This window comes from Peromyscus eremicus, chromosome 1 (genome assembly GCF_949786415.1).
Source record: "Peromyscus eremicus chromosome 1, PerEre_H2_v1, whole genome shotgun sequence".
Classification (NCBI taxonomy): domain Eukaryota; kingdom Metazoa; phylum Chordata; class Mammalia; order Rodentia; family Cricetidae; genus Peromyscus; species Peromyscus eremicus.
The window spans coordinates 139,473,412-139,500,433 of record NC_081416.1 but is presented as its reverse complement, the minus strand read 5'-3'; the positions used below and the strand labels follow the sequence as shown (position 1 = coordinate 139,500,433).

General features: G+C 45.1%; 10 non-coding genes across 10 annotated transcripts; all 10 read left to right on the top strand.

The window, feature by feature from the left end:
• Positions 1–220: 220 nt before the first annotated feature.
• On the top strand, positions 221–299 carry LOC131903037 (small nucleolar RNA SNORD115). The gene has a single exon (XR_009377299.1). It is a non-coding gene; the product is annotated as a small nucleolar RNA SNORD115 (small nucleolar RNA).
• A 1,858-nt stretch (positions 300–2,157) lies between these two features.
• Positions 2,158–2,236, top strand: LOC131902936 (small nucleolar RNA SNORD115). The gene has a single exon (XR_009377204.1). It is a non-coding gene; the product is annotated as a small nucleolar RNA SNORD115 (small nucleolar RNA).
• Positions 2,237–4,059: 1,823 nt separating this feature from the next.
• Positions 4,060–4,138, top strand: LOC131902935 (small nucleolar RNA SNORD115). Its single transcript, XR_009377203.1, has one exon. It is a non-coding gene; the product is annotated as a small nucleolar RNA SNORD115 (small nucleolar RNA).
• Positions 4,139–5,973: 1,835 nt separating this feature from the next.
• On the top strand, positions 5,974–6,052 carry LOC131903023 (small nucleolar RNA SNORD115). The gene has a single exon (XR_009377286.1). It is a non-coding gene; the product is annotated as a small nucleolar RNA SNORD115 (small nucleolar RNA).
• A 1,809-nt stretch (positions 6,053–7,861) lies between these two features.
• Positions 7,862–7,940, top strand: LOC131902934 (small nucleolar RNA SNORD115). The gene has a single exon (XR_009377202.1). It is a non-coding gene; the product is annotated as a small nucleolar RNA SNORD115 (small nucleolar RNA).
• Positions 7,941–9,784: 1,844 nt separating this feature from the next.
• On the top strand, positions 9,785–9,863 carry LOC131902933 (small nucleolar RNA SNORD115). Its single transcript, XR_009377201.1, has one exon. It is a non-coding gene; the product is annotated as a small nucleolar RNA SNORD115 (small nucleolar RNA).
• A 1,824-nt stretch (positions 9,864–11,687) lies between these two features.
• On the top strand, positions 11,688–11,766 carry LOC131903021 (small nucleolar RNA SNORD115). Its single transcript, XR_009377284.1, has one exon. It is a non-coding gene; the product is annotated as a small nucleolar RNA SNORD115 (small nucleolar RNA).
• Positions 11,767–13,615: 1,849 nt separating this feature from the next.
• On the top strand, positions 13,616–13,694 carry LOC131903039 (small nucleolar RNA SNORD115). The gene has a single exon (XR_009377301.1). It is a non-coding gene; the product is annotated as a small nucleolar RNA SNORD115 (small nucleolar RNA).
• A 1,836-nt stretch (positions 13,695–15,530) lies between these two features.
• On the top strand, positions 15,531–15,609 carry LOC131902932 (small nucleolar RNA SNORD115). The gene has a single exon (XR_009377200.1). It is a non-coding gene; the product is annotated as a small nucleolar RNA SNORD115 (small nucleolar RNA).
• Positions 15,610–25,929: 10,320 nt separating this feature from the next.
• On the top strand, positions 25,930–26,008 carry LOC131902930 (small nucleolar RNA SNORD115). Its single transcript, XR_009377199.1, has one exon. It is a non-coding gene; the product is annotated as a small nucleolar RNA SNORD115 (small nucleolar RNA).
• Positions 26,009–27,022: the final 1,014 nt, after the last annotated feature.

The following is a 27,022-nucleotide window of genomic DNA, read 5'->3' as shown; positions in this document are numbered from 1 at the left end:
TGCCCTGACACCCTCCCCTTTCTTCCTCCCAAAAAGGTTCCCTTAGGAAGAAGAGAACTCATTCTGCTGCTTCCCTTGAAGCAGAGTTCACCAGGCCCAGGCCCAGCTGTCCTTTGGGCCTAACCTTCTCACGGCCAAGGACCTCTTCAGCAATGGCAGCCCTGGTAAGCAATGTTGTTTGTGTCCTAAACGCATGTGTTGCTGTGCTCTCCGGAAACCTGTGTCTATGATGACAAACCTATGTCACGAAGAGAGATGATGACATAAAAATCATGCTCAATAGGATTACGCTGAGGCCCAAGCTGCAGGGCAGGAGAGAAACAGGTGCCTCGTCTCCTTGTGGCTTCCTAGAGGCCCAATTCTCAGGCCCTGCTTCCCAAAGCCCTGTTTCCCTTCCTGGGGAATCCAAGCTATCCAGGTGTACATACCTAGGAGAGCCCTGAGGGCTCCATTCCAAAGCACCTGGTGTGACTCTCTAGCCTCATGCAAGGCTTTAGCGCCCAACACGCTGCTCATGTCCCTGTCTCCTGTGCTGTCTTTCAGTGACCTGGGATGCCGTTTCACAGCCCGAAGCATCCTGGCACATTTCAGGTAATTGGAAATATCAACCCAAGGGCTGGGAATCTCTAAACATCGTGTGCCCTCGCCTTCTAAAGCCTCTGACACCCCAAGAACCTTTCCACCTTAGAAGCAAGGCCTCCAGGCTCTGGCCTGATGGAGGCAATCTTCTACCCTTCTGACCTATGGGTGCAGAATGGCAATTCCAAATGTATACACTGTCCTGGACAATTCCAAGGAATTTGGACAGGAGCCACTGATCAGGGACTGCAGCCCAATACACATAGCTAGAATCAGGAGGCCCAGACTTTTCTGGTTCATGGCACAGGGATAAAACAAGTTACCTTCCACTTGACTGTCCCGCCTAGTTGGATCCTAGCACCTCCCATACAGATTAGGTTGGATGGGTGGTGGAAGACCTTCAAGGTCACACTGTGACACAAGGCATGAGACCCACATCCATCATGAAGGGGCTTTGGGGAGGGGCCATCTGGCACATAATAGAGCTCACGGTGGCCCGAGGTATCTTCTTGGGCATATCGGACTTAGGGACATCTCGAAGGACATCTACTGAAGGACAGGGCCCACAAAGCGTTCCCTACCCCTGTGCCTTACAGAGGCAACTCTATTGATCTCCCTTCCATCAGGCCACTGGAGCCAAGGCAGGATTGTTTTTCGGGGCAGGCATTCTCTTCCTGGCCACAAGGCCAAGAGCCCTGATTGTTTTCAGACCCTCTCTACCGTAGGCATTCTCAACGAATGTCAGCTCCATGTATATCCTACAAAGCTCTAAAAACACACTTCTGTGACCACTGTGATTTGGAATTTCCCCAGGGGTGTAAAGGAGGCTAGTGACACAGGCTGGGGACCAGCAAATGACGCACCTGGTACAATGGATTTTTTTATGGAGTGATTTATCTGTGGGTATCAGCCATTAGATACATATATACATATATTATTTATTTATTTATTTATTTAGGCATTTGTATATATATATATATATATATATATATATATATATATATATATATATATATATATATATATATATATGGTTGTCTACCATGGAGAACTGATAAGAGTTCTCTGACATGGTGGGGCCAAGGCAGGAATCACAATGAAAAAAGATGTAATTAGCCCTGTATAGTGTCTTGACAATTGTCATCAGTCTAAGTTTAAAAGTCAGAGCACGAGGGGATAGGTGCCTTTACTGAAAAACCCACATTAAAATTTGGGCATTCAAGACAGGAAACTATGCCTTACTGTGTGGCAGGACTCACCATTTGATTTTCTAAGGACCCGAGATATCCTAAACCTTGTCAATGCGTTCAGACCATTTTCCCATCCCGCAGACCGAGCAGTGTCATCAGTGGCCCATCTCAAGAGTGCCCTGACATCCTCCCCTTTCTTCCTCCCAAAAGGTTTCCTCAGGAAGAAGAGAACTCATTCTGCTGCTTCCCTTGAAGCAGAGTTCACCAGGCCCAGCTGTCCTTTGGGGCTAACCTTCTCACGGCCAAGGCCCTCTTCAGCAATGGCAGCCCTGGTAAGCAATATTGTTTGTGTCCTAAACGCATGTGTCGCTGTGCTCTCCAGAAACCTGGGTCTATGATGACAAACCTATGTCACGAAGAGAGATGATGACATAAAAATCATGCTCAATAGGATTACGCTGAGGCCCAAGCTGCAGGGCAGGAGAGAAACAGGTGCCTCGTCTCCTTGTGGCTTCCTTGAGGCCCAATTCTCAGGCCCTGCTTCCCAAAGCCCTGTTTCCCCTCCTGGGGAATCCAAGCTTTCCAGGTGCACATACCTAGGAGAGCCCTGAGGGCTCCATTCCAAAGCACCTGGTGTGACTCTCTAGCCTCATGCAAGGCTTTAGCGCCCAACACGCTGCTCATGTCCCTGTCTCCTGTGCTGTCTTTCAGTGACCTGGGATACCGTTTCACAACCCGAAGCATCCTGGCACATTTCAGGTAATTGGAAATATCAACCCAAGGGCTGGGAATCTCTAAACATCTTGTGCCCTCGCCTTCTAAAGCCTCTGACACCCCAAGAACCTTTCCACCTTAGAAGCAAGGCCTCCAGGCTCTGGCCTGATGGTGGCAATCTTCTACACTTCTGACCTATGGGTGCAGAATGGCAATTCCAAATGTGTACACTGTCCTGAACAATTCTAAGGAATTTGGACAGGAGCCACTGATCAGGGACTGCAGCGCAATACCCGTAGTTAGAGTCAGGAGGCCCAGACTTTTCTGGTTCATGGCACAGGGATAGAACAAGTTACCCTCCACTTGACTGTCCCGCCTAGTTGGATCCTACCACCTCCCATACAGACTAGGTCGGATGGGCGGGGGAAGACCTTCAAGGTCACACTGTGACACAAGGCATGAGACCCACATCCATCATGAAGGGGCTTTGAGGAGGGGCCATCTGGCACACCCTAGAGCTCACGGTGAGCCGAGGCAACTTCTTGGGCATATCGGACTTAGGGACATCTCGAAGGACATCTACTGAAGGACAGGGCCCACAAAGCGTTCCCTACCCCTGTGCCTTACAGAGGCCACTCTATTGACCTCCCATCCATCAGGGCACTGGAGCCAAGGCAGGATTGTTTTTCGGGGCAGGCATTCTCTTCCTGGCCGCAAGGCCAAGAGCCCTGATTGTTTTCAGACCCTCTCTACCGTAGGCATTCTCAACGATTGTCAGCTCCATGTATATCCCAGAAGCTCTAAAAACAAACTTCTGTGACCACTGTGATTTGGAATTTCCCCAGGGGTGTAAAGGAGGCTAGTGACACAGGCTGGGGACCAGCAAATGATGCCCCTGGTACAATGGATTTTTTTATGGAGTGATTTATCTGTAGGTATCAGCCTTTAGATACATATATACATATATTATTTATTTACATATTTATTTATTTATTTATTAATTTATGCATTTGTATATATATATATATATGGTTCTCTACTGTGGAGAACTGATGAGAGTTCTCTGACTTGGTGGGGCCAAGGCAGGAATCACAAGGAAAAAAGAGGTAATTAGCCCTGTATAGTGTCTTGACAATTGTCATCAGTCTAAGTCTTAAAGTCAGAGCACGAGGGGAAAGGTGCCTTTACTGAAAAACTCACATTAAAATTTGGGCATGCAAGAAACGAACCTATGCCTTACTGTGTGGCAGGACTCACCATTTGATTTTCCAAGGGCCCGAGATTTCCAAAACCTTGTCATGCGTTCAGACCATGATCCCATCCCGCAAACTGAGCAGTGTCATCAGTGGCCCATCTCAAAAGTGCCCTGACATCCTCCCCTTTCTTCCTCCCAAAAAGGTTCCCTTAGGAAGAAGAGAACTCATTCTGCTGCTTCCCTTGAAGCAGAGTTCACCAGGCCCAGCTGTCCTTTGGGCCTAACCTTCTCACGGCCAAGGCCCTCTTCAGCAATGGCAGCCCTGGTAAGCAATATTGTTTGTGTCCTAAACGCATGTGTCACTGTGCTCTCCAGAAACCTGGGTCTATGATGACAAACCTATGTCACGAAGAGAGATGATGACATAAAAATCATGCTCAATAGGATTACGCTGAGGCCCAAGCTGCAGGGCAGGAGAGAAACAGGTGCCTCGTCTCCTTGTGGCTTCCTTGAGGCCCAATTCTCAGGCCCTGCTTCCCAAAGCCCTGTTTCCCCTCCTGGGGAATCCAAGCTTTCCAGGTGCACATACCTAGGAGAGCCCTGAGGGCTCCATTCCAAAGCACCTGGTGTGACTCTCTAGCCTCATGCAAGGCTTTAGCGCCCAACACGCTGCTCATGTCCCTGTCTCCTGTGCTGTCTTTCAGTGACCTGGGATGCCGTTTCACAGCCCGAAGCATCCTGGCACATTTCAGGTAATTGGAAATATCAACCCAAGGGCTGGGAATCTCTAAACATCGTGTGCCCTCGCCTTCTAAAGCCTCTGACACCCCAAGAACCTTTCCACCTTAGAAGCAAGGCCTCCAGGCTCTGGCCTGATGGAGGCAATTTTCTACCCTTCTGACCTATGGGTGCAGAATGGCAATTCCAAATGTATACACTGTCCTGGACAATTCCAAGGAATTTGGACAGGAGCCACTGCTCAGGGACTGCAGCGCAATACCCATAGGTAGAGTCAGGAAGCCCAGACTTTTCTGGTTCATGGCACAGGGATAGAACAAGTTACCCTCCACTTGACTGTCCCGCCTAGTTGGATCCTAGCACCTCCCATACAGACTAGGTCGGATGGGCGGGGGAAGACCTTCAAGGTCACACTGTGACACAAGGCATGAGACCCACATCCATCATGAAGGGGCTTTGAGGAGGGGCCATCTGGCACACCCTAGAGCTCACGGTGAGCCGAGGCAACTTCTTGGGCATATCGGACTTAGGGACATCTTGAAGGACATCTACTGAAGGACAGGGCCCACAAAGCGTTCCCTACCCCTGTGCCTTACAGAGGCCACTCTATTGACCTCCCATCCATCAGGCCACTGGAGCCAAGGCAGGATTGTTTTTCGGGGCAGGCATTCTCTTCCTGGCCGCAAGGCCAAGAGCCCTGATTGTTTTCAGACCCTCTCTACCGTAGGCATTCTCAACGATTGTCAGCTCCATGTATATCCCAGAAGCTCTAAAAACAAACTTCTGTGACCACTGTGATTTGGAATTTCCCCAGGGGTGTAAAGGAGTCTAGTGACACAGGCTGGGGACCAGCAAATGATGCCCCTGGTACAATGGATTTTTTTATGGAGTGATTTATCTGTAGGTATCAGCCTTTAGATACATATATACATATATTATTTATTTACATATTTATTTATTTATTTATTAATTTATGCACTTGTATATATATATATATATATATATGGTTCTCTACTGTGGAGAACTGATGAGAGTTCTCTGACTTAGTGGGGCCAAGGCAGGAATCACAAGGAAAAAAGATGTAATTAGCCCTGTATAGTGTCTTGACAATTGTCATCAGTCTAAGTCTAAAAGTCAGAGCACGAGGGGAAAGGTGCCTTTACTGAAAAACTCACATTAAAATTTGGGCATGCAAGACAGGAAACTATGCCTTACTGTGTGACAGGACTCACCATTTGATTTTCCAAGGGCCCGAGATTTCCTAAACCTTGTCATGCGTTCAGACCATGGTCCCATCCCGCAGACTGAGCAGCGTCATCAGTGGCCAATCTCAAGAGTGCCCTGACATCCTCCCCTTTCTTCCTCCCAAAAAGGTTCCCTAAGGAAGAAGAGAACTCATTCTGCTGCTTCCCTTGAAGCAGAGTTCACCAGGCCCAGGCCCAGCTGTCATTTGGGCCTAACCTTCTTACGGCCAAGGCCCCCTTCAGCAATGGCAGCCCTGGTAAGCAATGTTGTTTGTGTCCTAAACGCATGTGTGGCTGTGCTCTCCGGAAACCTGGGACTATGATGACAAACCTATATCATGAAGAGAGATGATGACATAAAAATCATGCTCAATAGGATTACGCTGAGGCCCAAGCTGCAGGGCAGGAGAGAAACAGGTGCCTCGCTTCCTTGAGGCCCAATTCTCAGGCCCTGCTTCCCAAATTCCTGTTTCCCCTCCTGGGGAATCCAACCTATCCAGGTGCAAATACCTAGGAGAGCCCTGAGGGCTCCATTCCAAAGCACCTGGTGTGACTCTCTAGCCACATGCAAGGCTTTAGCGCCCAACATGCTGCTCATGTCCCTGTCTCCTGTGCTGTCTTTCAGTGACCTGGGATGCCGTTTCACAGCCCGAAGCATCCTGGCACATTTCAGGTAATTGGAAATATCAACCCAAGGGCTGGGAATCTCTAAACATCGTGTGCCCTCGCCTTCTAAAGCCTCTGACACCCCAAGAACCTTTCCACCTTAGAAGCAAGGCCTCCAGGCTCTGGCCTGATGGTGGCAATCTTCTACCCTTCTGACCTATGGGTGCAGAATGGCAATTTAAATGTATACACTGTCCTGGACAATTCCACGGATATTGGACAGGAGCCACAGATCAGGGACTGCAGCGCAATACCCATAGGTAGAGTCAGGAGGCCCAGACTTTTCTGGTTCATGGCACAGGGATAGAACAAGTTACCCTCCACTTGACTGTCCCGCCTAGTTGGATCCTAGCACCTGCCATACAGACTAGGTCGGATGGGCGGAGAAAGACCTTCAAGGTCACACTGTGACACAAGGCAGGAGACCAACATCCATCAGGAAGGGGCTTTGAGGAAGGGCCATCTAGCATACCCTAGAGCTCATGGTGAGCCAGGGCAACTTCTTGGGCATATCGGACTTAGGGACATCTCGAAGGACATCTACTGAAGGACAGGGCCCACGAAGCATTCCCTACCCCTGTGCCTTACAGAAGCCACTCTATTGACCTCCCATCCATCAGGCCACTGGAGCAAAGGCAGGATTGTTTTTCAGGGCAGGCATTCTCTTCCTGGCCACAAGGCCAAAGCCCTGATTGTTTTCAGACCCTCTCTTACGTAGGCATTCTCAACGAATGTCAGCTCCATGTATATCCTACAAAGCTCTAAAAACACACTTCTGTGACCACTGTGATTTGGAATTTCCCCAGGGGTGTAAAGGAGGCTAGCGACACAGGCTGGGGACCAGCAAATGACGCCCCTGGTACAATGGATTTTTTTATGGAGTGATTTATCTGTGGGTATCAGCCATTAGATACATATATACATATATTATTTATTTTGTAATTTACTTATTTATGCATTTGTATATATATATATATATATATATATATGGTTCTCTACCATGGAGAACTGATGAGAGTTCTCTGACTTGGTGGGGCCAAGGCAGGAATCACAAGGAAAAAAGATGTAATTAGCCCTGTATAGTGTCTTGACATTTGTCATCAGTCTAAGTCTAAAAGTCAGAGCACGAGGGGAAAGGTGCCTTTACTGAAAAACTCACATTAAAATTTGGGCATGCAAGACAGGAAACTATGCCTTACTGTGTGACAGGACTCACCATTTGATTTTCCAAGGACCCGAGATTTCCTAGACCTTGTCATGTGTTCAGACCATGGTCCCATCCCGCAGACCGAGCAGCGTCATCAGTGGCCCATGTCAAGAGTGCCCTGACATCCTCCCCTTTCTTCCTCCCAAAAAGGTTCCCTTAGGAAGAAGAGAACTCATTCTGCTGCTTCCCTTGAAGCAGAGTTCACCTGGCCCAGCTGTCCTTTGGGGCTAACCTTCTCACGGCCAAGGCCCTCTTCAGCAATGGCAGCCCTGGTAAGCAATGTTGTTTGTGTCCTAAACGCATGTGTCGCTGTGCTCTCCGGAAACCTGGGTCTATGATGACAAACCTATGTCACGAAGAGAGATGATGACATAAAAATCATGCTCAATAGGATTACGCTGAGGCCCAAGCTGCAGGGCAGGAGAGAAACAGGTGCCTCGTCTCCTTGTGGCTTCCTTGAGGCCCAATTCTCAGGCCCTGCTTCCCAAAGCCCTGTTTCCCCTCCTGGGGAATCCAAGCTATCCAGGTGCACATTCCTAGGAGAGCCCTGAGGGCTCCATTCCAAAGCACCTGGTGTGACTGTCTAGCCTCATGCAAGGCTTTAGCGCCCAACACGCTGCTCATGTCCCTGTCTCCTGTGCTGTCTTTCAGTGACCTGGGATGCCGTTTCACAGCCCGAAGCATCCTGGCACATTTCAGGTAATTGGAAATATCAACCCAAGGGCTGGGAATCTCTAAACATCGTGTGCCCTCGCCTTCTAAAGCCTCTGACACCCCAAGAAGCTTTCCACCTTAGAAGCAAGGCCTCCAGGCTCTGGCCTGATGGAGGCAATCTTCTACCCTTCTGACCTATGGGTGCAGAATGGCAATTCCAAATGTATACACTGTCCTGGACAATTCCAAGGAATTTGGACAGGAGCCACTGATCAGGGACTGCAGCGCAATACCCATAGTTAGAGTCAGGAGGCCCAGACTTTTCTGGTTCATGGCACAGGGATAGAACAAGTTACCCTCCACTTGACTGTCCCGCCTAGTTGGATCCTAGCACCTCCCATACAGACTAGGTCCGATGTTCGGAGGAAGACCTTCAAGGTCACACTGTGACACAAGGCATGAGACCCACATCCATCATGAAGGGGCTTTGAGGAAGGACCATCTGGCACACCTTAGAGCTCACGGTGGGCCGAGGCAACTTCTTGGGCATATCGGACTTAGGGACATCTTGAAGGACATCTACTGAAGGACAGGGCCCACAAAGCGTTCCCTACCCCTGTGCCTTACAGAGGCCACTCTATTGACCTCCCTTCCATCAGGCCACTGGAGCCAAGGCAGGATTGTTTTTCGGGGCAGGCATTCTCTTCCTGGCCGCAAGGCCAAGAGCCCTGATTGTTTTCAGACCCTCTCTACCGTAGGCATTCTCAACGAATGTCAGCTCCATGTATATCCTACAAAGCTCTAAATACACACTTCTGTGACCACTGTGATTTGGAATTTCCCCAGGGTTGTAAAAGGAGGCTAACGACACAGGCTGGGGACCACCAAATGACGCCCCTGGTACAATGGATTTTTTTATGGAGTGGTTTATCTGTGGGTATCAGCCATTAGATACATATATACATATTTTATTTATTTATTTATTTATTTATTTATTTATTTATTTATTTATGCATTTATGCATTTATGAAATTTATATATATATATATATGGTTCTCTACCATGGAGTACTGATGAGAGTTCTCTGACTTGGTGGGGCCAAGGCAGGAATCACAAGGAAAAAAGATGTAATTAGCCCTGTATAGTGTCTTGTCAATTGTCATCAGTCTAAGTCTAAAAGTCAGAGCACGAGGGGAAAGGTGCCTTTACTGAAAAACTCACATTAAAATTTGGGCATGCAAGACAAGGAACTATGCCTTACTGTGTGGCAGGACTCACCATTTGATTTTCCAAGGGCCCAAGATTTCCTAAACCTTGTCATGCGTTCAGACCATGGTCCCATCCCGCAGACCGAGCAGTGTCATCAGTGGCCCATCTCAAGAGTGCCCTGACATCCTCCCCTTTCTTCCTCCCAAAAAGGTTCCCTTAGGAAGAAGAGAACTCATTCTGCTGCTTCCCTTGAAGCAGAGTTCACCAGGCCCAGCTGTCCTTTGGGCCTAACCTTCTCACGGCCAAGGCCCTCTTCAGCAATGGCAGCCCTGGTAAGCAATATTGTTTGTGTCCTAAACGCATGTGTCGCTGTGCTCTCTGGAAACCTGGGTCTATGATGACAAACCTATGTCACGAAGAGAGATGATGACATAAAAATCATGCTCAATAGGATTACGCTGAGGCCCAAACTGCAGGGCAGGAGAGAAACAGGTGCCTCGTCTCCTTGTGGCTTCCTTGAGGCCCAATTCTCAGGCCCTGCTTCCCAAAGCCCTGTTTCCCCTCCTGGGGAATCCAAGCTATCCAGGTGCACATACCTAGGAGAGCCCTGAGGGCTCCATTCCAAAGCACCTGGTGTGACTCTCTAGGCTCATGCAAGGCTTTGGCGCCCAACACGCTGCTCATGTCCCTGTCTCCTGTGCTGTCTTTCAGTGACCTGGGATGCCGTTTCACAGCCCGAAGCATCCTGGCACATTTCAGGTAATTGGAAATATCAACCCAAGGGCTGGGAATCTCTAAACATCGTGTGCCCTCGCCTTCTAAAGCCTCTGACACCCCAAGAACCTTTCCACCTTAGAAGCAAGGCCTCCAGGCTCTGGCCTGATGGTGGCAATCTTCTACCCTTCTGACCTATGGGTGCAGAATGGCAATTTAAATGTATACACTGTCCTGGACAATTCCAAGGAAATTGGACAGGAGCCACTCATCTGGGACTGCAGCGCAATACCCATAGGTAGAGTCAGGAGGCCCAGACTTTTCTGGTTCATGGCACAGGGATAGAACAAGTTACCCTCCACTTGACTGTACCGCCTAGTTGGATCCTAGCACCTCCCATAAAGACTAGGTCGGATGGGCTGGGAAAGACCTTCAAGGTCACACTGTGACACAAGGCAGGAGACCAACATCCATCATGAAGGGGCTTTGAGGAAGGGCCATCTGGCACACCCTAGAGCTCACGGTGAGCCGAGGCAACTTCTTGGGCATATCGGACTTAGGGACATCTCGAAGGACATCTACTGAAGGACAGGGCCCACAAAGCGTTCCCTACCCCTGTGCCTTACAGAAGCCACTCTATTGACCTCCCATCCATCAGGCCACTGGAGCCAAGGCAGGATTGTTTTTCGGGGCAGGCATTCTCTTCCTGGCCGCAAGGCCAAGAGCCCTGATTGTTTTCAGACCCTCACTACCGTAGGCATTCTCAACGAATGTCAGCTCCATGTATATCCTACAAAGCTCTAAAAACACACTTCTGTGACCACTGTGATTTGGAATTTCCCCAGGGGTGTAAAGGAGGCTAGTGACACAGGCTGGGGACCAGCAAATGTCGCCCCTGGTACAATGGATTTTTTTATGGAGTGATTTATCTGTGGTTATCAGCCATTAGATACATATATACATATATTATTTATTTATTTATTTATTTATTTATTTATTTATGCATTTGTATATATATATATATGGTTCTCTACCATGGAGAACTGATGAGAGTTCTCTGACTTGGTGGGGCCAAGGCAGGAATCACAAGGAAAAAAGATGTAATTAGCCCTGTATAGTGTCTTGACAATTGTCATCAGTCTAAGTCTAAAAGTCAGAGCACGAGGGGAAAGGTGCCTTTACTGAAAAACTCACATTAAAATTTGGGCATGCAAGACAGGAAACTATGCCTTACTGTGTGACAGGACTCACCATTTGATTTTCCAAGGGCCCGAGATTTCCTAAACCTTGTCATGCGTTCAGAGCATGGTCCAATCCCCGCAGACCGAGCAGCGTCATCAGTGGCCCATCTCAAGAGTGCCCTGACATCCTCCCCTTTCTTCCTCCCAAAAAGGTTCCCTAAGGAAGAAGAGAACTCATTCTGCTGCTTCCCTTGAAGCAGAGTTCACCAGGCCCAGGCCCAGCTGTCAGTTGGGCCTAACCTTCTTACGGCCAAGGCCCTCTTCAGCAATGGCAGCCCTGGTAAGCAATGTTGTTTGTGTCCTAAACGCATGTGTGGCTGTGCTCTCCGGAAACCTGGGACTATGATGACAAACCTATATCATGAAGAGAGATGATGACATAAAAATCATGCTCAATAGGATTACGCTGAGGCCCAAGCTGCAGGGCAGGAGAGAAACAGGTGCCTCGTCTCATTGAGGCCCAATTCTCAGGCCCTGCTTCCCCAAATTCCCTGTTTCCCCCTCCTGGGGAATCCATCCTATCCAGGTGCAAATACCTAGGAGAGCCCTGAGGGCTCCATTCCAAAGCACCTGGTGTGACTCTCTAGCCACATGCAAGGCTTTAGCGCCCAACATGCTGCTCATGTCCCTGTCTCCTGTGCTGTCTTTCAGTGACCTGGGATGCCGTTTCACAGCCCGAAGCATCCTGGCACATTTCAGGTAATTGGAAATATCAACCCAAGGGCTGGGAATCTCTAAACATCGTGTGCCCTCGCCTTCTAAAGCCTCTGACACCCAAAGAACCTTTCCAGCTTAGAAGCAAGGCCTCCAGGCTCTGGCCTGATGGTGGCAATCTTCTACCCTTCTGACCTATGGGTGCAGAATGGCAATTTAAATGTATACACTGTCCTGGACAATTCCAAGGAAATTGGACAGGAGCCACAGATCAGGGACTGCAGCGCAATACCCATAGGTAGAGTCAGGAGGCCCAGACTTTTCTGGTTCATGGCACAGGGATAGAACAAGTTACCCTCCACTTGACTGTCCCGCCTAGTTGGATCCTAGCACCTGCCATACAGACTAGGTCGGATGGGCGGGGAAAGACCTTCAAGGTCACACTGTGACACAAGGCAGGAGACCAACATCCATCATGAAGGGGCTTTGAGGAAGGGCCATCTGGCACACCCTAGAGCTCACGGTGAGCCGAGGCAACTTCTTGGGCATATCGGACTTAGGGACATCTCGAAGGACATCTACTGAAGGACAGGGCCCACAAAGCGTTCCCTACCCCTGTGCCTTACAGAAGCCACTCTATTGACCTCCCATCCATCAGGCCACTGGAGCCAAGGCAGGATTGTTTTTCGGGGCAGGCATTCTCTTCCTGGCTGCAAGGTCAAGAGCCCTGATTGTTTTCAGACCTTCTCTACCGTAGGCTTTCTCAACGAATGTCAGCTCCATGTATATCCTACAAAGCTCTAAAAACACACTTCTGTGACCACTGTGATTTGGAATTTCCCCAGGGGTGTAAAGGAGGCTAGTGACACAGGCTGGGGACCAGCAAATGACGCCCCTGGTACAATGGATTTTTTTATGGAGTGATTTATCTGTGGTTATCAGCCATTAGATACATATATACATATATTATGTATTTATTTATTTATTTATTTATTTATTTATTTATGCATTTGTATATATATATATATATATATATATATATATATATATATATATATATATATGGTTCTCTACCATGGAGAACTAATGAGAGTTCTCTGACATGGTGGGGCCAAGGCAGGAATCACAAGGAAAAAAGATGTAATTAGCCCTGTATAGTGTCTCGTCAATTGTCATCAGTCTAAGTCTAAAAGTCAGAGCACGAGTGGAAAGGAGCCTTTACTGAAAAACTCACATTAAAATTTGGGCATGCAAGACAGGAAACTATGCCTTACTGTGTGGCAGGACTCACCATTTGATTTTCCAAGGGCCCTAGATTTCCTAAACCTTGTTATGCGTTCAGACCATGGTCCCATCCCGCAGACCGAGCAGTGTCATCAGTGCCCCATCTCAAGAGTGCCCTGACATCCTCCCCTTTCTTCCTCCCAAAAAGGTTCCCTTAGGAAGAAGAGAACTCATTCTGCTGCTTCCCTTGAAGAAGAGTTCACCAGGCCCAGCTGTCCTTTGGGCCTAACCTTCTCACGGCCAAGGCCCTCTTCAGCAATGGCAGCCCTGGTAAGCAATGTTGTTTGAGTCCTAAGCACATGTGTCGCTGTGCTCTCCGGAATCCTGGGTCTAAGATGACAAACCTATGTCACGAAGAGAGATGATGACATAAAAATCATGCTCAACAGGATTACGCTGAGCCTCAAACTGCAGGGCAGGAGAGAAACAGGTGCCTCGTGTCCTTGTGGCTTCCTTGAGGCCCAATTCTCAGGCCCTGCTTCCCAAAGCCCTGTTTCCCCTCCTGGGGAATCCAAGCTATCCAGGTGCACATACCTAGGAGAGCCCTGAGGGCTCCATTCCAAAGCACCTGGTGTGACTCTCTAGCCTCATGCAAGGCTTTAGCGCCCAACACGCTGCTCATGTCCCTGTCTCCTGTGCTGTCTTTCAGTGACCTGGGATGCCGTTTCACAGCCCGAAGCATCCTGGCACATTTCAGGTAATTGGAAATATCAACCCAAGGGCTGGGAATCTCTAAACATCGTGTGCCCTCGCCTTCTAAAGCCTCTGACACCCCAAGAACCTTTCCACCTTAGAAGCAAGGCCTCCAGGCTCTGGCCTGATGGAGGCAATCTTCTACCCTTCTGACCTATGGGTGCAGAATGGCAATTTAAATGTATACACTGTCCTGGACAATTCCAAGGATATTGGACAGGAGCCACAGCTCAGGGACTGCTGCGCAATACCCATAGGTAGAGTCAGGAGGCCCAGACTTTTCTGGTTCATCGCACAGGGATAGAACAAGTTACCCTCCACTTGACTGTCCCGCCTAATTGGATCCTAGCACCTGCCATACAGACTAGGTCGGATGGGCGGGGAAAGACCTTCAAGGTCACACTGAAACACAAGGAAGGAGACCAACATCCATCATGAAGGGGCTTTGAGGAAGGGCCATCTGGCACACCCTAGAGCTCACGGTGAGCTGAGGCAACTTCTTGGGCATATCGGACTTGGGACATCTCGAAGGACATCTACTGAAGGACAGGGCCCACAAAGCGTTCCCTACCCCTGTGCCTTACAGAAGCCACTCTATTGACCTCCCATCCATCAGGCCACTGGAGCCAAGGCAGGATTGTTTTTCGGGGCAGGCATTCTCTTCCTGGCCGCAAGGCCAAGAGCACTGATTGTTTTCAGACCCTCACTACCGTAGGCATTCTCAACGAATGTCAGCTCCATGTATATCCTACAAAGCTCTAAAAACACACTTGTGTGACCACTGTGATTTGGAATTTCCCCAGGGGTGTAAAGGAGACTAGTGACACAGGGGGGGGACCATCAAATGACGCCCCTGGTACAATGGATTTTTTAATGGAGTGATTTATGTGTGGGTATCAGCCATTAGATACATATATACATATTTTATTTATTTATTTATTTATTTATTTATTTATTTATTTATGCATTTATGCATTTGTATATATATATATATATGGTTCTCTACCATGGAGAACTGATGAGAGTTCTCTGACTTGGTGGGGCCAAGGCAGGAATCACAAGGAAAAAAGATGTAATTAGCCTTGTATAGTGTCTTGACATTTGTCATCAGTCTAAGTCTAAAAGTCAGAGCACGAGGGGAAAGGTGCCTTTACTGAAAAACTCACATTAAAATTTGGGCATGTAAGACAGGAAACTATGCCTTACTGTGTGGCAGGACTCACCATTTGATTTTCCAAGGGCCCGAGATTTCCTAAACCTTGTTATGCGTTCAGACCATGGTCCCATCCCGCAGACCGAGCAGTGTCATCAGTGGCCCATCAAAAGAGTGCCCTGACATCCTCCCCTTTCTTCCTCCCAAAAAGGTTCCCTTAGGAAGAAGAGAACTCATTCTGCTGCTTCCCTTGAAGCAGAGGTCACCAGGCCCAGGCCCAGCTGTCTTTTGGACCTAACCTTCTCACGGCCAAGGCCCTCTTCAGCAATGGCAGCCCTGGTAAGCAATGTTGTTTGTGTCCTAAACGCATGTGTCGCTGTGCTCTCCAGAAACCTGGGTCTATGATGACAAACCTATGTCACGAAGAGAGATGATGACATAAAAATCATGCTCAATAGGATTACGCTGAGGCCCAAGCTGCAGGGCAGGAGAGAAACAGGTGCCTCGTCTCCTTGTGGCTTCCTTGAGGCCCAATTCTCAGGCCCTGCTTCCCAAAGCCCTGTTTCCCCTCCTGGGGAATCCAAGCTATCCAGGTGCACATTCCTAGGAGAGCCCTGAGGGCTCCATTCCAAAGCACCTGGTGTGACTCTCTAGCCTCATGCAAGGCTTTAGCGCCCAACACGCTGCTCATGTCCCTGTCTCCTGTGCTGTCTTTCAGTGACCTGGGATGCCGTTTCACAGCCCGAAGCATCCTGGCACATTTCAGGTAATTGGAAATATCAACCCAAGGGCTGGGAATCTCTAAACATCGTGTGCCCTCGCCTTCTAAAGCCTCTGACACCCCAAGAACCTTTCCACCTTAGAAGCAAGGCCTCCAGGCTCTGGCCTGATGGTGGCAATCTTCTACCCTTCTGACCTATGGGTGCAGAATGGCAATTCCAAAAGCATACACTGTCCTGGACAATTCCAAGGAATTTGGACAGGAGCCACTGATCAGGGACTGCAGCACAATACCCATAGGTAGAGTCAGGAGGCCCAGACTTTTCTGGTTCATGGCACAGGGATAGAACAAGTTACCCTCCACTTGACTGTCCCGCGTAGTTGGATCCTAGCACCTCCCATACAGACTAGGTCGGATGGGCGGGGGAAGACCTTCAAGGTCACACTGTGACACAAGGCATGAGACCCACATCCATCATGAAGGGGCTTTGAGGAAGGGCCATCTTGCACACCCTAGAGCTCACCGTAAGCCGAGGCAACTTCTTGGGCATATCGGACTTAGGGACATCTCCAAGGACATCTACTGAAGGACAGGGCCCACAAAGCGTTCCCTACCCCTGTGCCTTACAGAGGCCACTCTATTGACCTCCCATCCATCAGGCCACTGGAGCCAAGGCAGGATTGTTTTTCGGGGCAGGCATTCTCTTCCTGGCCGCAAGGCCAAGAACCCTGATTGTTTTCGGACCCTCTCTACCGTAGGCATTCTCAACGAATGTCAGCTCCATGTATATCCTACAAAGCTCTAAAAACACACTTCTGTGACCACTGTGATTTGGAATTTCCCCAGGGGTGTAAAGGAGGCTAGTGACACAGGGTGGGGACCAGCAAATGACGCCCCTGGTACAATGGATTTTTTTATGGAGTGATTTATCTGTGGGTATCAGCCATTAGATACATATATACATATATTATTTATTTATTTTTTTATTTATTTATGTATTTGTATATATATATATGGTTCTCTACCATGGAGAACTGATGAGAGTTCTCTGACATGGTGGGGCCAAGGCAGGAATCACAAGGAAAAAAGATGTAATTAGCTCTGTATAGTGTCTTGACATTTGTTATCAGTCTAAGTCTAAAAGTCAGAGCACGAGGGGAAAGGTGACTTTACTGAAAAACTCACATTAAAATTTGGGCATGCAAGACAGGAAACTATGCCTTACTGTGTGGCAGGACTCACCATTTGATTTTCCAAGGGCCCAAGATTTCCTAATCCTGGAGATGTAACCAACCTTCTTATTTAAATAAGAAACACAGAACCAATGCAAAGAAGAAAGCCAAGAGGTCAGAGCTAAGAGCTAAAACCTTACCCTTCCTCCTGCAGTGGTCCTACCTCTCAGAACCCACTACCCCTGTGTTAATGTCTTTATATAGTGTTCCTGTTCTGCCTTCTCATTGGTTGTAAACCCAACCACATGACTGCCTCGTCACGGCCTGTCTGTATAGGCCTCCAGGTTTTCCTTGCTTGGTATTGAGATTAAAGGCATGTGTGTCCAATAATGGCTGTATCCCTGAACACACAGAGACTTACCCAGCTCTGCATACCAAGTGCTGGGATTACAAGTATACGCCACCACTGCCCTGCTTTCCTATGGCTTGCTAATAACTCTGACCCCCGGGCAACTTTATTTATTTACAAACAAATAACATTTTAATACAAATAAAATATCACCATATTTCCCCTTTTCTATTTTAATAAAAAGGAAAAAAGAAAAAGCTTATAACATAAGAAAAACTATATACAAAAGTACAATAACTATATACAATATATACAAATAATAAATGTCTAAACAATGTCTAGTCCATTTGTATTTGACAAATTCAGAGATGATAATCTCATTATCCTATTTTGTTAAGTCCAAAATGTATCTAATTCACTTTCTATCCTAATTAATCTTCAACTAACTAACCTTCAACTATAACTAACTAATCTTCAACTCCTTCAGAGACCCAAGAAGGAAATAATATTAGCTAACAAAAATAAAAACAGAAAGTGCATGCAAGCAACTTCCAAAAAATTTGTGAGTTGACAGAAACAGCCAACTGCCTGGACAGTCACCTGAGGTTTCTCCACAATGCTGGGGCATCATCTTCAGCCTATATAGGCTTAGCATGTCTGACAGACTCATTTGTGAAGTAGGATGTACACAAGGTCAACAGTTCAACCTCACATTGGGTGAGAGCAGTCCATGCACCAGAAACACCTGAATTCCACTAATGTCATGTCATGATTCAGGATTTTAAATTCTGGAAAATGTTGATGGTTTTTTAGTTCAGCTCTCCATTCTTCTTGGCTGTGTACATATGGCTTCATCTCAGCATCCCGTTCTTCTCCACATCTCTCTATCAAATGCCAGTCTACTATTGAGAGGCGTGAGCTTAGTTACTCTTCAAGAATAACTGTTTCAGCTGCTGTTCCATAGCACATCAGAAGCCATCGGCCCACTGCCTGTTCAGCTGCCTTCGAAGAAAAGGGCACTGTACCTTTCCCGGATTGCGAAGGCCACTTCAGGGATGATGCCATTTTGTCCTGGCCTCAGAAGATGCCTTTTGATAAAGCCATAACCACGCTTGTTTAGGCAAGAATCAGTAGTCCTTTGTTTCATGTCCTGTCTGTCCATTTTGTCATCAGTTGATTCGAGGATACTTTGTTGTCCAGTGGCTAACTCTTGCCACAATGAAAGCTAACTCCATACGCAGTTTCTTCAATGCCCATATTTTCTCTGAAGTAGATTGGTACTGCCAGGAGCTGACATGTCTCATAGTCATAACAAAAAAGAAAATTTTTCTAGGTTATTAAAACATTTTAAATGCCATATTCTGTAGATCTCTGAAGGGTTTGAAGATAACCTGTCTATCTAAAATATATCTACTCAATCTTGAAAACATACCTAATATAACTACAAGTTCTATTATAATGTCTAACTACTAACTTTTATTTCTTTATATCCTAATAGTTGGTAATAACAACATTCAAGGATTAGAAAATTGCATTGTTAAATGAACGATATAAGTACAATTAGAAATATACATATAGCATTTTCTAACAATATCAATTTCAATATATATAATTTGTATACAATATAAAACAATCCAATCCAATGTAAAGTATTTAAAACTAGTAATTGTCTTTTTCTTCTTCTTTCTTTCTCTCTTTTTTTTTAAATAAGAACCTTAAATCTAATCTGCTTAGTCTTTTTCCTAACCCTTGACAACAACTTGTAACCAACCCCCCTAAACAATGAAAATTATCCCAGACCCAAAACCCATTAAAAAGACCAAAAAACCACCCACCCCACACCACCTCTTTGGGAATGTGGGCGTCGTATTCTTAAAATTGCTTCCTGCTGGGTATGGGCGAAGTTATCTTTATCCTGAAAGAAAAATTTTAGGTTAATTGTCAAATTCTAGGAAAGGTAACTATATCCTTCATTATCCATTCTGTGTATAATGCCAAAGTTCAGGGTTTATCTCAATTCCTTATTCAAGTAGTCTTTGAGACTGGATCATCTCAGCTAGTCATCTCAAAATTGCTCTGAGCACCTTGTAGTTCAAAGCTGATCTGTAGATGATGTTTGTCAGCTTAGTGATGTTATTATTGTCCACGTGAAATTGTTGTTGTTGTGGGGCCCCAACTTCTTCCTGGAGACTTCAGTTGATGTTAGGCCTGGCCGTGAATTCGTGCAGAAAACTGATAAGAGACTCGAACACAAAGACATATATATGCAGCTAATTGAAGCCTTTTTTTTTAGAATTAATCAGTACTCTATATGACCATTCACATCTTAGCAAAGTTTAAAATGTATATATATATCTATATCTATATATCTATATATATTAATCTTGTAAGTTTTGATATAAAATTTATACTTTAAGAAAAGTTTAAAGAATCAGAATAGAATCAAAGAGTTGAGATTAGTAATACAATAGTCCCTTAATTAATTTGGCTTTTCTCCTGTCTCATAGCAGAAGATGGCTCTTTTATTCTGGCATGATACAGGGAGTTTGCATTTTCCTTTTAACAACATGCTTGAGTTTAAAGAAGGAGAGAGCCATTCTCCAACTCCAAAGTCAGCTTTAAATTTTAATTGGACTGGGACTATTAGAAGACCAATAGTGTTAAATCTTTAGAGAAAAGCAGAAACAAACATTTAGGAAGACATAAAATATTTTAGATAATATATACCCATACGCCATTTCACTCTGCTTCCTGGGATAGATGATTTGTCCCTTTTCTTCAGTTGTCTTATTTGTCCAGTGTTCTTCAGATTCCTTAACCTTCATTCTCCTAAAAGACAAAAACAAAAACTTTTCCCCAAGGTTTTTTGGGGATGTTCCTTTTTGGCAAGTTACTATCTGATTAAATGAAAAGACATGTGTTACTGGTATAAGTTAGTTTAAATTGGATGTTCATGTTGGTTGATGAGCTATCACCTCCTCTAATTAAGAGGTTTATCTTGTTCAAATCGAACCTTTATCAATTTTGATGGTACCCACAACTTATCTTCTCCTGTAGAAACAAAAGCAAAACCTCGTCCCCAATGTAACACATACCCTGGTTTCCATTCTGAGGTCAGCACATCCTTAAAATATATAGGCTGATTTAATTCTGTAGTTTTTTCTATTATCCAATGTCTCTCTGCAGCTGTTGTTCCTTTCTCATTGGCATTAAGAAAATTCAAAGTTAATAGAGCATTATGCAGTCTATTTCTGGGGGTTTTTGTTGCCCCTTTCTGTTTATTTAGCATATCCTTTAGAGTTCTGTTTGATCTTTCTATAACTGCTTGACCTGTAGGATTATGTGGTATACCTGTAATATGGTTTATATTATAATAAGCAAAAAACTGTTTCATTTTAACAGAGACATATGATGGAGCATTATCAGTTTTGATTTGTGCAGGTATACCCATAATGGCCATAACTTCTAGCAAATGAGTGATTACAGAATCAGCTTTTTCAGAACTCAAAGCAGTTGCCCATTGAAATCCTGAATAAGTATCAATAGTGTGGTGTACATATTTCAATTTTCCAAATTCTGCAAAGTGAAACACGTCCATCTGCCAGATTTCATTCCTCTGAGTACCCTTTGGGTTACATCCTGCAGGTAATGGCGTTTGATTGTAGAAGGAACAAGTAGGACATTTCTTTACTATTTCTTTGGCTTGTTGCCAGGTTATGGAAAAATCCTTTTTTAAACCTTTACTATTTACATGATGTTTTTTATGAAATTCTGAGGCCTCCAACACATTTCCTATCAATAATTTATCAATCTCATCATTGCGTTGTGCTAGAGGGCCTGGCAGACCAGTATGGGATCGGATGTGAGTTATATATAAAGGATGACTCCTTTTTCTGATTGTATCTTGTAATTGAATAAATAATGTAGTTAATTCTGAAGTATCGTGGATAAATTCTGCAGTCTCAATATGTAATACTACTCTTTCAGCATACTGAGAGTCAGTTACTACATTGAGAGGTTCTGAAAAATCCATTAATACCAACAGAATAGCATACAATTCTGATTTTTGAACTGAATTATAAGGACTTTGAACTACTTTACTTAAATTTTCTGATTTGTAACCTGCCTTTCCTTGTTTGTTGGCATCTGTATAAAATGTACGAACTCCAGATATGGGTTTTTTCCTCACAATTCGAGGCAAGATCCAATCAGCTCTCTTTATAAGATCAATTCTATTGCTTTTGGGATATTTGCTGTTAATTTCTCCCAAAAAATTACTACAAGCTTTTTGCCAAGCTTCATTTTCTATCCATAATTTTTCAATATCCTCCTTAGTTAAAGGTACAACAATTTCTGCTGGGTCTATTCCTGCTAACTGACGAAGTCTCAATTTTCCTTTCCAAATCAAGTCAGAGATTTTTTCTACATAAGTTTTTAATTTTTTATTTGGTTTATTTGGTAAAAATATCCATTCTAATATAATATCTTCCCTTTGCATTAATATTCCTGTTGGAGAATGCCTAGAAGGTAAAATAACCAAAATGCAATCCAGCTTTGGATCAATACGATCTACGTGCCCTTCATGTACTTTCTTTTCTACCAAGGCCAATTCTTTTTCAGCTTCAGGTGATAATTCTCTTGGACTGTTCAAGTCCTTATCACCTTCTAAGGTTTTAAACAAATTATTCAGTTCATCATTTTTTACCCCAACAATAGTTCTTAGATGAGAAATGTCTCCAAATAATCTTTGAAAGTCATTAAGAGTCTGTAGTCTATCTCTCCTAATTTGCACCTTTTGAGGTCTAATTTTTTGAAGTTCTATTTTATATCCTAAATAATTAATAGAATCTCCTCTTTGTATCTTTTCGGGGGCAATTTGTAAACCCCAGCAAGGCAAAATTTTCTTTACTTCTTCAAACATTCTTTCTAAAGTATCTGCATTTGAGTCAGCTAATAAAATATCATCCATATAATGATAAATTATAGATTTAGGAAATTTTTTACGTATCACTTCTAATGGCTGTTTTACAAAATATTGGCACAAAGTTGGGCTATTCAGCATTCCCTGTGGGAGAACCCTCCATTGAAATCTTTTAACCGGTTGAGAATTATTATAAGTAGGCACTGTGAAAGCAAATCTTTCTCTGTCTTTTTCTTGTAACGGTATTGAAAAGAAACAGTCTTTTAAATCAATAACTATGAGAGGCCATCCTTTTGGTAACAGAGTAGGCAAAGGAATTCCAGATTGTAAAGAGCCCATTGGCTGAATTACTTTGTTAATTGCTCTAAGGTCTGTTACCATTCTCCATTTACCAGATTTCTTTTTAACAACAAATACAGGAGAATTCCAAGGGCTGGTTGATTCTTCAATATGATGAGCATTTAACTGTTCTTCCACCAGCTCTTGTAAAGCCTGGAGATTCTCTGTTGTTAAAGGCCATTGCTGAACCCATACAGGCTTATCTGTTGACCATTTTAAAGGTAGAGCTATTGGTGTTTTTGGAAAATTATCAGTTGTGCCCTGTTCTTGTATGACATGGATGGCTGGTGAGCACTCATTAGAATAATATCTTTTAATATTTCTCCCAGAAACATGTACTAATTTATGATTTGTTTCTGAGATTGGAGGGATATTAATCTGAGTATTCCATTGTTGTAACAAATCTCGACCCCACAGGTTCATAGCTATGTTAGCCATATATGGTTTTAATTTTCCTTTCTGTCCTTCTGGACCTATAAATTCAAGCCATCTTGCACTTTGTTTCACTCGAGATAATGTCCCAATTCCTAACAGTTGAACGTTTACCTCCTGAAGAGGCCAAGTTGGATGCCAAAATTCTGGTGCAATTATGGTAATGTCAGCACCTGTGTCTACCAGACCAGACAACAAAACACCATTTATTTTTATTGTTAGTTTTGGTCTTTGTTCATTAATAGAAGTTTGCCAAAAAATTTTCTTTATGTTTTTTCCTGAATTCCCTATTTTCTCTGTTTCATCATCTCGACTAACATGATTTATTCCTATAGACATTTGGTTATTTAGTTGCTTTGAGTAGGTGTTTTCTCTACAACTGCAGGAAAGGTTTGAACTGGATTTACTGTGGGGGCCTGCCTGAGGCCCCTCTGGGAGTTTCCCGAGGCTCGAGGCAGAGGATTACCCTGTCTGTCCCTTGTTGATCTACATTCGTTGGTCCAGTGTTTTCCCTTACCACACCTTCTGCATACTCCAGAAGGAAGGGGCATTCTGTTGCCAGTGTTCCTTAAAGAAACATTATTTCTAGGAATGACCTGTTTACAATCCCTTTTCAAATGTCCTTGCTTTCCACATCCAAAACATCTAACATTGCTCAAACCTTTTGAAATTGCTTTTCCTACCCACATATCATCATGGTCATAAGCCTCAATATTAACTGTATCTCTAATCCAATCTTCCAAAGGTGCAGATCTTGCCTTTAATGGCCTGATTATCCTTTTGCATGCTGCATTTGCATTCTCAAAGGCCAAAGTTTCTATTATTATCTGACTAGCCTCTGAATTCGGGACCATTTTCTGTACTGCTGAAGTCAATCTTTGTAAGAAATCTGTGAAAGATTCTTTTGGGCCCTGTATAACCTTTGTAAATGACTCAGTTTTTTTTCCTGGTTCTTCAACTTTGTCCCATGCATTCAAAGCTGCCGTTTGACATAGAACTAGGGTTTGGACATCATATAAACTTTGTGTTTCTACTGAAGCATATTGGCCTTCTCCAATAAGCTGATCCTGACAGACTTGTATTCCGCTATCCCTCCATTGTTTTTCTATATTTTTAGCCTCATTATTGAACCACATTTTCCACTGGAGATGTTGTCCAGGTTCAAGAACAGCCTGTGCCAATTCCCGCCAGTCCTTTGGTATAATCCTATTACTAGTTGACCAGTTGTTTAACATTTGCTTTACATATGGGGAGTGCATGCCATAAGATGCTATTGCCTCCTTAAATCTTCGTAAGTCTAACATTTTAATTGGAGCCCAAGTATTTTGTTCATTCTCTTCATCAGGTAGCTGCTGTACCGCTACCAGATAAATTAAGGGTGATTGTGTGAAAACTGGCTTTCTTTCTGTAACCTTATGATCCAATTTTGAAACAACTTCACTGTTTATTTCTTCTGTCTGAGTTTGAATTTCTCTATAATTCATTTTTACTAGTTTAATAGGTTTTTCTAAGACTGTTATCCTGGTACTTAAATTGACTATCTTTTTAAATAGTAAAATGAGGATAAGAAAAGTAATAAACTGAATAATTCGATCAATATTAACCTTTTCATATACTTGTTCCATTGTCAGAGTGCCTAAAATTTCAAACAAAGTCCAATTTTCTTCCAATGCACACATAAAGCCCATTTTTTTTTAATGTAGAAAAAAAAATTCCCTTTTAAATAGATATGTTAATTGACTTACCAAGTCTGGGTAGAACAGTAGAATCCCAGGGAATTTCAAAACAGCTTCCTGGTGTTCGAGGTGTGAATCCAGAGAGAGAAAGAGAGAGAGAGAGAGAGAGAGAGAGAGAGAGAGAGAGAGAGAGAGAGAAGAGAGAGAGAGAGAGAGAAGAGAGAGAAAGAGTAGCGGCTTGAGCTGAGTCAAGCCTTGGCTTTACGGGTATGGGCCCTATTCGGCAGGGCAGGCCTGAGTTGTTTGTAGCAGTTGCAAGTAGCTCCAGCTGCGGGTCAGTCAGGCCTGGGCCCGAGCTAGGCAGCTGGGCCGCCCAGGCCGGAAACCGGACCTGCCGCCAAGCCAAACCAAGCGGTTTTTAATGGATTCTTGTCACGTTGGGCGCCAAATGTAGATGTAACCAACCTTCTTATTTAAATAAGAAACACAGAACCAATGCAAAGAAGAAAGCCAAGAGGTCAGAGCTAAGAGCTAAAACCTTACCCTTCCTCCTGCAGTGGTCCTACCTCTCAGAACCCACTACCCCTGTGTTAATGTGTTTATATAGTGTTCCTGTTCTGCCTTCTCATTGGTTGTAAACCCAACCACATGACTGCCTCGTCACGGCCTGTCTGTATAGGCCTCCAGGTTTTCCTTGCTTGGTATTGAGATTAAAGGCATGTGTGTCCAATAATGGCTGTATCCCTGAACACACAGAGACTTACCCAGCTCTGCATACCAAGTGCTGGGATTACAAGTATACGCCACCACTGCCCTGCTTTCCTATGGCTTGCTAATAGCTCTGACCCCCGGGCAACTTTATTTATTAACATACAAATAACATTTTAATACAAATAAAATATCACCATGCGTTCAGACCATGGTCCCATCCCGCAGACCGAGCAGTGTCATCAATGGCCCATCTCAAGAGTGCCCTGACATCCTCCCCTTTCTTCCTCCCGAAAAGGTTCCCTTAGGAAGAAGAGAACTCATTCTGCTGCTTCCCTTGAAGCAGAGTTCACCAGGCCCAGCTGTCCTTTGGGCCTAACCTTCTCACGGCCAAGGCCCTCTTCAGCAATGGCAGCCCTGGTAAGCAATGTTGTTTGTGTCCTAAACGCATGTGTCGCTGTGCTCTCCGGAAACCTGGGTCTATGATGACAAACCTATGTCACGAAGAGAGATGATGACATAAAAATCATGCTCAATAGGATTACGCTGAGGCCCAAGCTGCAGGGCAGGAGAGAAACAGGTGCCTCGGCTCCTTGTGGCTTCCTTGAGGCCCAATTCTCAGGCCCTGCTTCCCAAAGCCCTGTTTCCCCTCCTGGGGAATCCAAGCTATCCAGGTGCACATACCTAGGAGAGCCCTGAGGGCTCCATTCCAAAGCACCTGGTGTGACTCTCTAGCCTCATGCAAGGCTTTAGCGCCCAACACGCTGCTCATGTCCCTGTCTCCTGTGCTGTCTTTCAGTGACCTGGGATGCCGTTTCACAGCCCGAAGCATCCTGGCACATTTCAGGTAATTGGAAATATCAACCCAAGGGCTGGGAATCTCTAAACATCGTGTGCCCTCGCCTTCTAAAGCCTCTGACACCCCAAGAACCTTTCCACCTTAGAAGCAATGCCTCCAGGCTCTGGCCTGATGGTGGCAATCTTCTACCCTTCTGACCTATGGGTGCAGAATGGCAATTCCAAAAGCATACACTGTCCTGGACAATTCCAAGGAATTTGGACAGGAGCCACTGATCAGGGACTGCAGCACAATACCCATAAGTAGAGTCAGGAGGCCCAGACTTTTCTGGTTCATGCCACAGGGATAGAACAAGTTACTCTCCACTTGACTGTCCCACCTAGTTGGATCCTAGCACCTCCCATACAGACTAGGTCGGATGGGTGGGGGAAGAATTTCAAGGTCACACTGTGACACAAGGCATGAGACCCACATCCATCATGAAGGGGCTTTGAGGAAGGGCCATCTTGCACACCCTAGAGCTCACGGTGGGCCGAGGCAACTTCTTGGGCATATCGGACTTAGGGACATCTCCAAGGACATCTACTGAAGGACAGGGCCCACAAAGCGTTCCCTACCCCTGTGCCTTACAGAGGCCACTCTATTGACCTCCCTTCCATCAGGCCACTGGAGCCAAGGCAGGATTGTTTTTCGGGACAGGCATTCTCTTCCTGGCCGCAAGGCCAAGAGCCCTGATTCTTTTCAGACCCTCTCTACCGTAAGCATTCTCA